The following is a 10,418-nucleotide window of genomic DNA, read 5'->3' on the forward strand; positions in this document are numbered from 1 at the left end:
TCTTTCTCCTCAAGAATTACCCCCTTGCATATCTTTGGTTTCTGTATATTAGTATACATATCATAGGAATATAGGGCATATATAGTCATTTGGACAAAGGACGTAAGGACAAATGACACGGCCGTCTGCTGCTGTGCCGCTATTTTAATGAACTAATGATAGTTTTGCCTGTGGCACAGGGTTCACAGTGGGGATGCATCATTTGTTCCACGAGAATTCAATCTGCTACAAATCAATAGCAGCTCAAGGAAAAGAGAATTGTGGTGTTTCATAACAGGCTGAGATTACAGTTATATAATTGAATCTCTTCAGTAAATGTAGAGCCAGACTGTATTGAAGGGTGATCTTGGCCCTTGGGCAGCCTTTCCCTTTGCCTCCCCCTCCTGCACTTAATTTTTCAGCTTCGGAGCGGGACAAGGAGGGAGTACATTGCTGAACAGACAGCACAATTTGCACTCTGTGCACTGCACTAGAAAAGCTGAAATTACCAGGAGCGTTTTTTTTATTGTCCCTGGTTGCCCCATAGGCACTGCTGCCTAAGACATGAATCTCAACTTGCCTCATGGCAAGCACCCTGGTTGTACTTTCTGATAATGTGACATTTAGGACAGTGAGGACCTTGCGCTGGGCCTATGGGCCTTAGACTACGGGCACACAGGGGTGTGTAACAGTCTGTGGATAAACCTCTCCCCCTGCATCAGCCCTCTCATGTGTCTGCACCCAAAGCCACTGAATAGGCACAGTGCAGACATACAGAGCAGAATTTGGTACTAGAAGTTAGTACTGTTTGGATAATGGGTTTCTGAATAAAGGATCTGATATCTGTATTGGTACCTGTGTAGCCGGCTTAAAGGACTATACCCTGAACATTGCAAGTCTCAGTGAAAATATTTTGTATAAAAACAGCTCATATGTAAACTAGGGCCACCATCAAAAACTTTGAGGCTCCCTACAAGTTGTTTATATTGGTTCCCCATCAACACAAGTGCTCAGTACCACAATTTTGGCCTCACCCCTATGGTGTGCAATATAAACAGCTGAAGTTACTTTATACTATTCATGCGCAGTCCATAAAATGTGTCCCATTAATTCACTAATTTAGTCAGTACATTAGGGGTCAGTGGAGTTTGCCCCCATAAGTTTAAACCCTACACTCCTTCCTGCCCCTGCTTTGGTTGCCATTGCTTGATATGGAAGTTATGTATGTTTCTGCATGTTACGCAAACTGCATAAATTTAGGGGCACAATGATCTTGCTGTGAGGCCCTATAACTAGTCAGGGGTAGTTCATAAAAACAATAAAAATATCTAATGTGCTAATAAGTCAGTCTTTTAGTTGGGGGTAAGTGAAGTTATGTAAGTTTCTTTGAACGTTCTTTGAAAAGTTACATAAATTAAGTAAGCGTAGTGGCCCAAAGATGGTGCTGTGAGGCCCTGCTTCCCTGTTATAAAGTTATACAATAATAATACAATTATGTAACTTCCGCAAAAAAAGTCTAGAAATTTCTTTAACTCTTTGGAACTTACATAACTTGCATATCAAGCAAGAGATGCAGATAAGCTTAAAAAAGGCGGCAAACTCCACTAAACATCTAGGTAAATACCACTGTCCCCAATGAACTGACTGACTTATTGGCACATTAATTATTCATTTTAACTATTTATATGAACTGTTTATTATAGAGCAGTGATCCTCAACCAGTAGCTCATGAGCAACATGTTGCTCACCTACCCCTCGGATGTTGCTCTCAGTGCCCCCAAACCAGGTAGTTATTTTTGAATTCCTGACTTGGGGGCAAGTTTTGGTTGAATAAAAACAAGATTTCCTACCAAATAAAGCCACCTGTAAGCTGATAGGGTGCATAGAGGCTCCCTAATAGCCAATCTTAGCCCTTATTTGGCACCTCCATGAACTTGAGATCTATTTAGTGAATTATATATCTTACTAGAACTTTAATTGGCTTCTGATTAAATTGGCCCTTGTGTATGCCTATCATTAGGTCTGGCAATCTGTGGGTCCTGGGAAATGCCAGAGGGGCTGCTGTAAGATGCCATAGACAGTCACTATATATTGGGCTGGTGGGGGGTCTGTTTGCGCCTCTGTGTACTTGTAATGCCAGGGCCTATTTTGAATCACAGTCCAGACCTGCCTATCATACACTGTAATATTAAATGGCACAGGGACTGACGTGAAGAATTTATCGTTCTCTGTGGAGTGCTGCGCAATATGTCAGGGCTATACAAATACAGGGATAGATTACTGAACACCTGGTGGGCCACAGACTGACACAGGGACATGACAATTGGGAATAAAGAAATGTTTTCTTTTTTTAAAGGGGTGGGGAAGTTTGGGGACACATTTTACAAATGTATTTCCCGGCTACACTTTGACTGTGCTGTTCCCGGAACAACATCACAAAAGAGGTAGTTTGTTTATCAGAGGGGAAGGTTCCTGACAGCAACACGTGAGGCAGTGGCTGCCAAAGGCCAAGTGTGTGCGAGCGCTGAGTCATGTTTGGAAAGAGAGCAGTGCAGGCGATGAAGCTGACGGTATTACAAGCAGCTGACAGCGGCTCCTAGTGAAGCAGGAACAAGCACACAATAAAAAAACAATTGGGCACGTCTGGATATTTTCCACCACATCTGACCTAAGAAGCCCTGCAGTTCATGTGTGTGCCACCGCCATTAGTGCAAATTGGTCTCAGCAGAGGTATCCCACTGTGGCACACACGCGAGAAAGCCCCAGACACAATGGATTGCGTAACCGGAAAGGGCACCACTCAGCCAAGAGGAGCCATGTACTTTCGCTGAACTACAATTACAAGAAACAATGGCCAAGCAGTGGCCCTAGGGGTGGCGATTGGAAGGTTCTGGGAATTGTAGTGCAACAGAAGCTGAATGGCTCCATGATGCCTACTGTTTCCTATTGCAATAAAAAGTTTCAGACTTAGGATAATAGGATTTATAGGCCGTGCCCGCAATTCAGTTTCTACCTAGTGGGCCTCTTGTTCTTAAGTACATAGTAGCTGAGGTTAAAATAAAGACAAATCAAATTCAACCTTGTATTAAGGTCCAGTACTTTTGAGATTTTTTTTTATCATCTACTATAACTATATTTTTGACATATTGGACTTGGGTAAAAAAGAAAGATATTAGAAGTATAGGTTTCTGTATAAATACAAGAGGCTCTTTCTTCCCAGTAGGAAAAGGGGGGAATTTTCATCAGCTGTAGAGGAGAAATGGGTTATTGTGGTTGCCTTTTCATATGCTATAAACCAGGGGTCCCCAGCCTTTTTTACTTGTGAGCCACAGACAAATGTAAAAAGACTTGGAGAGCAACAAAAGCACCATAAAAGTTCATGGAGGTGCCAAATAAGGGCTAAGATTGGCTATTAGGGAGCCTCTATGCACCCTTATCAGCTTACAGGGGCTTTATTTGGTAGGAAATCTTGTTTTTATTCAACCAAAACTTGCCCCCAAGTCAGGAATTCAAAAATAACTACCTGGTTTGGGGGCACTGAGAGCAACATCCGAGGGGTTGGGGAGCAACATGTTGTTCATGAGCCACTGGTTGGGGATCACTGCAATAAACAGATAAGGAACCGATGGCGACACACACTCATACACAAGCACGTGCACACAAGCAGGGATGCAAACAAATGGAGTGAAAGTGGAGGAAGAGGAATTAAAGTAACACACCGCTAGGCTTTCAGCTGGATCTTAGCATTTTCATATCTGATATAAAACAAAGTGATGAGTGCGACTGTTTCTCTCTGCTTGGCTCTTGCAGTTGTCTCTAATTGCAGAGGTGCTGCTATAAAATGGCTAAAGAGCCTCAAGGCTTTTCCTTTCATTGTCACTCTGGATTCTCTCTGCAAACTCCAAGTCATTTAATCCCAGCTGGATCCTGCTGAGCTCAAGTGTCCATCAGCGCCACACAAAAACAGATGTGCCGTGTACATCTGGCAGCAGCTACCCAACGCCTGACCTCCGCTGCCAGCTTATCCTGACTCAACCTTCTGGAACAGGGTCATTCTCTCCTGGCACCAAACATAACAGCAGCCTCTCAGATCTCCAGGCAGTTGTCTTATTACTCATATGTTTTGTTCCCACTCTAACAGACAAGTATGGAAGAGGACTGAGGACTGAAGTGAACCCCTCTATAAAGCAGGGGGCAGTCATAACCTGGGCAGCAGGATAAATACTAAACACCCTGCACAGTATTCTCTCCAACAGGCAGGAAAAGCTCCTACAGATGTTTAATTGAGATACAGCTCTTAGCATCCAGCAGTAGCCTTTGCCAGCTGGTAAAAAAGTGTAAGATGTAGTTCAGCAACATCCACAGGACTGATAGCTCACCAATCTGCTAGTACCTACTCTCCCTTTATGAGCCATAAAATACCATCAAAAGTCACTTGTGACTTTAGGATAAGTTTTAAACTGCATAGTAAGTCCATTTCTGCAGTTGTTAAACTGCAACTCACACACGCCAGGAAGCTGAGCTCATCAGGAACACGGGCGGGTTTAACTCTATAAATACTAAGCTACAATCTGATATCGCCCGTTCGTAGCAATGAACTTGTTCAATAGCACTAGTGCAAATTCTTTTTTACACTAAAGTTTCTGCCCTTACAGATAACAATCAAACCAAAATGTAAGCAGGAAAGTAATGTCACCCAAGTGCTCTATAAGCAGCAGCGCATCATCCCCTTACTGCATCACTGCACCCAGCGCTCACACAGGGCACCCCGGCTGGCAGAATGGTTTGACCCGGCTGCGTTCCTACAGACCCATACATAACATCTGCACGCCTCAGTGGAAGAGACCACTGCAGTCCCCAGACAGGTGTACAGCCCCGCTGATCACTTACTTTTGGCGGGGGATCCGGGCAGGCAGGCAGGGTGCCGTGTGTCCTCTCACCTGCAGGGTAGCGGCAAGCTCATTGCGTGAAGTCTCTCTGTGAGTGTGTTTGAGAGCGGCTGGGGAGGGACCGGCTGTGATTGGCAGGCGGAGCAATGATTGCTTCACATCCCCTGTGTCCCGTATCCCCGCTGCCCTTTTCTCGGTCGATTCACACTCGGAATACAATTCACTGCTCGGAATACAATCACTTCAACACACTAAGCCAGGAAGAGTTAACCTGGCGTCCATTCTTTGGGCCGTGATATGGCTTCTGTTACCAACTTTGTTTTACTGTACTCACTACCAACTACTTGCCATAAGCCAAACAGTATTACCTGCACCATAACCATGTATCCCCATACTGAGCCCGGGGATGTGCTGTAATGTACACACGCCCTTCCTAATATAAACACTGTGAGCTCTGACTGATTCCAGCTTGCCTATAATCTACTCACCATAGGAGCTTTGTGGGGGCCCCTCAGCTCTTTATCAGTCCCTTTGTAGCTGTGTAGCATTTGGGTATTTGTACTATGCATGCCAGTGATGCCCCCCCCCCGTCACTCTGTGGGTTTTGGGCGGCAAATGCCAGAGGGGCTGCTGTAAGATGCCACAGTCAGTCACTAGTTATTGGCCTGGTGGGGAGATGTTGGGCCTCTGTGTACTTGAAATGCCAGGACCTATTTTGGATCCTATTCCTGGCCTGGCTAGGTATGTTGTATTAGTCAGTTCTCACTGATAGCGGCCTCCCTTTTCCATGACAAAATTCCCAACCTATTAGAAAAAGTCCATCTTTATGGACTTAATGAGGCAGATTTATCAAAATCAGAGTTTGTGTAGTTTAAGGGCGAGGTCACATAAAACATATACGCTTTTCTTAAGGTCCCCAATACACCATACAGATGTCCTTTAGAACGATTCGGCAGCTAATCGGCCTGTGTATCGGGGACCTTTAGCCCTATGTTTTTCAGCCAGGCTGAGAGAAGTGGATCCTCTTCCGTACACTCCCCTGTGGACCTCAGCGGAGTGGAGGTTGGCCTGGAAAATGCCCGATTTCGCATTTTTTAGGCCAACCTTCGATCTACTCCGCTCTGTGTGCCCACACTTGGGCAGTTGCCATAGTTTTTAAGACTGAAGTCTTTAATGAAGCGGATCCGCAGGGCTGAGAAAAGCACATATCTCATACACCTCTCCCTTAGAGATTTTTTCTACCACCACTAAACTCATAAATGAGAAAAGCATAAATGAATTTAAAAATAAAAGCAAAAACCCCTAATTGTGAATTTTACATAACTTAAATAGCACAAGTAGCTCCCCCCAAAAAATATGTAAAACTCAAATACCTCGAAGTAAAAGGGCCGCATAAATATTGCCTTGGACAGCACCAAACTGACTTCTACATGACTGCGACAGCCTTTAGATGGAGTATTTTTGCATTCACGCTTTTCATGGTTTTGATGCATAATACATGGTGAAAAATCACTTTTGTTTAATTTTAGTTCCAAAAAATGAATTGTAGAAAAAAATTACAAACATTATAAATGGCCTCCAATGTGTGAATTAAAGCAGTTCTACAAAGAAGAGTGGGCTAAATGACTCAGCAACAATGTGACAGACTGACATCAAATGAATCATTTTGCAATTATTGCAGCTTACGGTGGAGCGGCCAGTTATTATGTATAAGGGGGTAATTACTTTTTCACATGGGTGATGTAGGTTTGCCACCCGGACAGAATTTTATTGGGCGAGCCAGCAAACACCCTATCACAGCTGGGGCCAGTATTACCACATTTCTGGCAATGCAGTTGCTGATAAATTTGTAATACCCCCCTTTTCTGCCCCTGACCCACCCATTTAAAGGAACAATGACATGTTTCTGTAATACTCCATAGGTACAGAAAACAGATTTTTATCGCACAACCATTAAGTAATGCTGACAATATCCTAGAAATGTATTAGTATTCCTTTAATCCCTGATCCGCCCCAATACTTACCCATTGTCTGCTTATGTTGCTATTCCACCCAAATGCATCATATCTTCGCCTACTGACACCATCACCCGTCCCACTCATGTCACCCCCCAGATGCTAAGTTTCATTTTAAAGAGTGGAAACCTAGGCAATATAGGTGTTGCATAACCTTGTTTCTTAAATAAATGTTACTGTTAAAAAAACACAATTCTGTATAGTGGCCCTTTAAAACCGAGATTGTGGAGAACAGTAAATAGCTTTTACAACAACAAATTTTTATTATCATACCTTCAGCTTTAGATTGTCTAAAACTGACCCCAGACTTCTCTATAGGGGCCGTTTAGACAGAAGTATGTCCCATTTTAAGCCCTGCAATGTATTTTAGTATGGAGTAGAAATTCAGTACCATAACTAGTACCTCACAGGCTGATGCATTATTTGCACTGGAGCCCACATTTACCAACTGATGCACATTTCTTGCACATTGCTGCACTGGCAGTGTCCCAGCTGACTGTATGGTGGGGAAAGGCCGTGGTGCACCCCATGACCCCCAAATAGTTCCATCACTAACTAAGCCACCACATGGAAACGCAGTTTCAAATATGTGCGTAAAAGCCCTTATTTAGGTATTTATACACTGAAAATGGCTTTGGCTTAGACCAGCTAAAATATACTCTACTATCTTTCACATGTACCATCTTTGATTCAGAATGCACATAATTTAAAGGTGATGTTCATGTGTAAGGGCTCGCACACACAGACATTTTTTGTGCATTTGATGCATGTTTGAAACACAAGTTTGATTGCACCTAAATGCATCAGCTAATTGTTTTTATTAACTCTATTAACTCAGTTCTGCTTGTGTAATACTCATGAGCATTCAGAGTTGCTTTTTATTGCATTTCATTTCACTGCATTTATTCTAAACACAACATGTTGCACTGGTTTTGCGCTCGACATGCATTCAAAGGAATGCAGAATAGTGTTGCAGTTGACACTCTCAAAAAACACACTTAGTTGCATTTATAAAATCACATATAATAATATATAATAATATAATCACATAAATAATCATTTGCATTTTTACATATTCGGCATACTGAATTAGCACAAAATATGCCATTGTGCAAGAGCACAAAAGTATGCACTGTGGTGTAACTACTCTGCACCGGGCCACCCCTGCAAAAAACTCTTGTGAGTAGCAAACTTACCCGCCCCTGTGCCCACTTGCGAATAAATCCCTTCTCCCACCTGCTCTCCTACTTCAGGGCCAGTGTGAAGCAGGGATTTACATGTAACATTGAGGAAGCAGACCTCTGAAGCTTATTCATTCAACTCATGTTGAAAAGTGGTGTATACTGTCCCTTAAGTACAGAGGACTCCTGTGTACCTGAGCACAGGGTGCTCCTATATGAAGCACAAGAGCAATGTGTATGGCAATAAATAAATAAATAAATTCTGCACCCATTTTTGTACAATGTGCCAACTTATTTTAAATAAGCTGTTTGGCTATCTGATGATGCCTCTAATTTTTGTATTTATCTCCTGGTATGCCATTCCTAGGACCTTGTAACACATCTTTCAGCAGTAAATCTGCCAGAAATAGTGCTTGATTCACAAAACAAGAATTGCTTTAGCAAAGGAGACTGATGTGGGTTATCTTTTCAGTGGTGACCAGTTTACGGCTTTAAACATTTCTCCATGACTGGGGCCTAGGGAAAGGGGTGCTTAAGGTTGCTATACATGCTCAGGTTTGTTCAGGCAGTTTGGCTGATTACGACCATACTGCCTGACCATCTCGCATGTATGGCCAGTTGTGGCACACCCCAAGTGTACTTCAACTAACTTTCTGCTGTTCTGATCATTGGGTCAGTTCCAACGAACAATAAAAAAAGATTGTAAGCACATATATGGCCCATTGTACATGTCCTTTCATTTCACCCTTTTGCCAGTCTCTCAAACACTGTGTGGATAGGGCCATGTATCCATATCCATATCCAAAGGTTTTATTCCTGCCCAAAACTATATATCACTTTCTGTAATAAAAGTTATTTTTGGAGGAGGGACAGTTTTTTATAATTTTGAACAATTGTCACTTTTTATGAACTGCATTTCTTATGTGTTTATTATTTCCTCCATTATGCAAGAAAGTAGTATATAGCCCTAGCTCAGCTGGAATTTGTGATACAAGCAGGGTCAGTACCAGGGGAAATTGTGTGCTCAAAGCACCCCAAATTCCCTTTTGCCCCAAAGGAGTCTATGCCAAGACAATGAATATACAGTAAGTGTGACTGAGGATACTGTATTTAAGAAAGACCTAACTGCTGTCTACGACCCAAATTAAGTAAAATGCAGCTTTTCTGAATTTCACTGGTTCCAATCATATTTATGTATAATTTAATACAAGAAAATACTTCTGAGCTTATTTCATTTATATCATAACAAGCATATGGTATAGACCTGCTGGTCTGCAGCTACAGTGGTGTGAAAAACTATTTGCCCCCTTCCTGATTTCTTATTCTTTTGCATGTTTGTCACACTTAAATGTTTCTGATCATCAAACACATTTAACTATTAGTCAAAGATAACATAATTGAACACAAAATGCAGTTTTTAAATGAAGGTTTACGTTATTAAGGGAGAAAAAAAACTCCAAATCTACATGGCCCTGTGTGAAAAAGTGATTGCCCCCCTTGTTAAAAAATAACTTAACTGTGGTTTATCACACCTGAGTTCAATTTCTGTAGTCACCCCCAGGCCTGATTACTGCCACACCTGTTTCAATCAAGAAATCACTTAAATAGGAGCTACCTGACACAGAGAAGTAGACCAAAAGTACCTCAAAAGCTAGACATCATGCCAAGATCCAAAGAAATTCAGGAACAAATGAGAACAAAAGTAATTGAGATCTATCAGTCTGGTAAAGGTTATAAAGTCATTTCTAAAGCTTTGGGACTCCAGCGAACACAGTGAGAGCCATTATCCACAAATGACAAAAACATGGAACAGTGGTGAACCTTCCCAGGAGTGGCCGGCCGACCAAAATTACCCCAAGAGCGCAGAGACAACTCATCCGAGAGCCCACAAAAGACCCCAGGACAACATCTAAAGAACTGCAGGCCTCACTTGCCTCAATTAAGGTCAGTGTTCATGACTCCACCATAAGAAAGAGACTGGGCAAAAACGGCCTGCATGGCAGATTTCCAAGGCGCAAACCACTTTTAAGCAAAAAGAACATTATGGCTCGTCTCAATTTTGCTAAAAAACATCTCAATGATTGCCAAGACTTTTGGGAAAATACCTTGTGGACCGACGAGACAAAAGTTAAACTTTTTGGAAGGTGCGTGTCCCGTTACATCTGGTGTAAAAGTAACACAGCATTTCAGAAAAAGAACATCATACCAACAGTAAAATATGGTGGTGGTAGTGTGATGGTCTGGGGTTGTTTTGCTGCTTCAGGACCTGGAAGGCTTGCTGTGATAGATGGAACCATGAATTCTACTGTCTACCAAAAAATCCTGAAGGAGAATGTCCGGCCATCTGTTCGTCA

General features: G+C 42.4%; 1 protein-coding gene across 5 annotated transcripts in view; it reads right to left on the reverse strand.

The window, feature by feature from the left end:
- bmf (Bcl2 modifying factor) overlaps nt 1-5,222 on the reverse strand; it is a 31,079-nt gene extending 25,857 nt beyond the window's left edge. Inside the window, exon 1 of one of the 5 annotated variants that reach the window (XM_031890712.1) lies at nt 4,870-5,222. The gene's annotated coding sequence lies outside the window, so the exon portion shown is untranslated. Of the gene's footprint in view, nt 1-4,675; nt 4,776-4,869 lie in introns of those variants that run through there. The other 4 variants (XM_018096777.2, XM_004917290.4, XM_031890715.1 and 1 more) reach the window with 4 other exon arrangements.
- Between the last annotated feature and the right edge of the window lie 5,196 nt (nt 5,223-10,418).

This window comes from Xenopus tropicalis, chromosome 8, assembly GCF_000004195.4.
Source record: "Xenopus tropicalis strain Nigerian chromosome 8, UCB_Xtro_10.0, whole genome shotgun sequence".
In the NCBI taxonomy this organism is placed as follows: Eukaryota; Metazoa; Chordata; class Amphibia; order Anura; family Pipidae; genus Xenopus; species Xenopus tropicalis.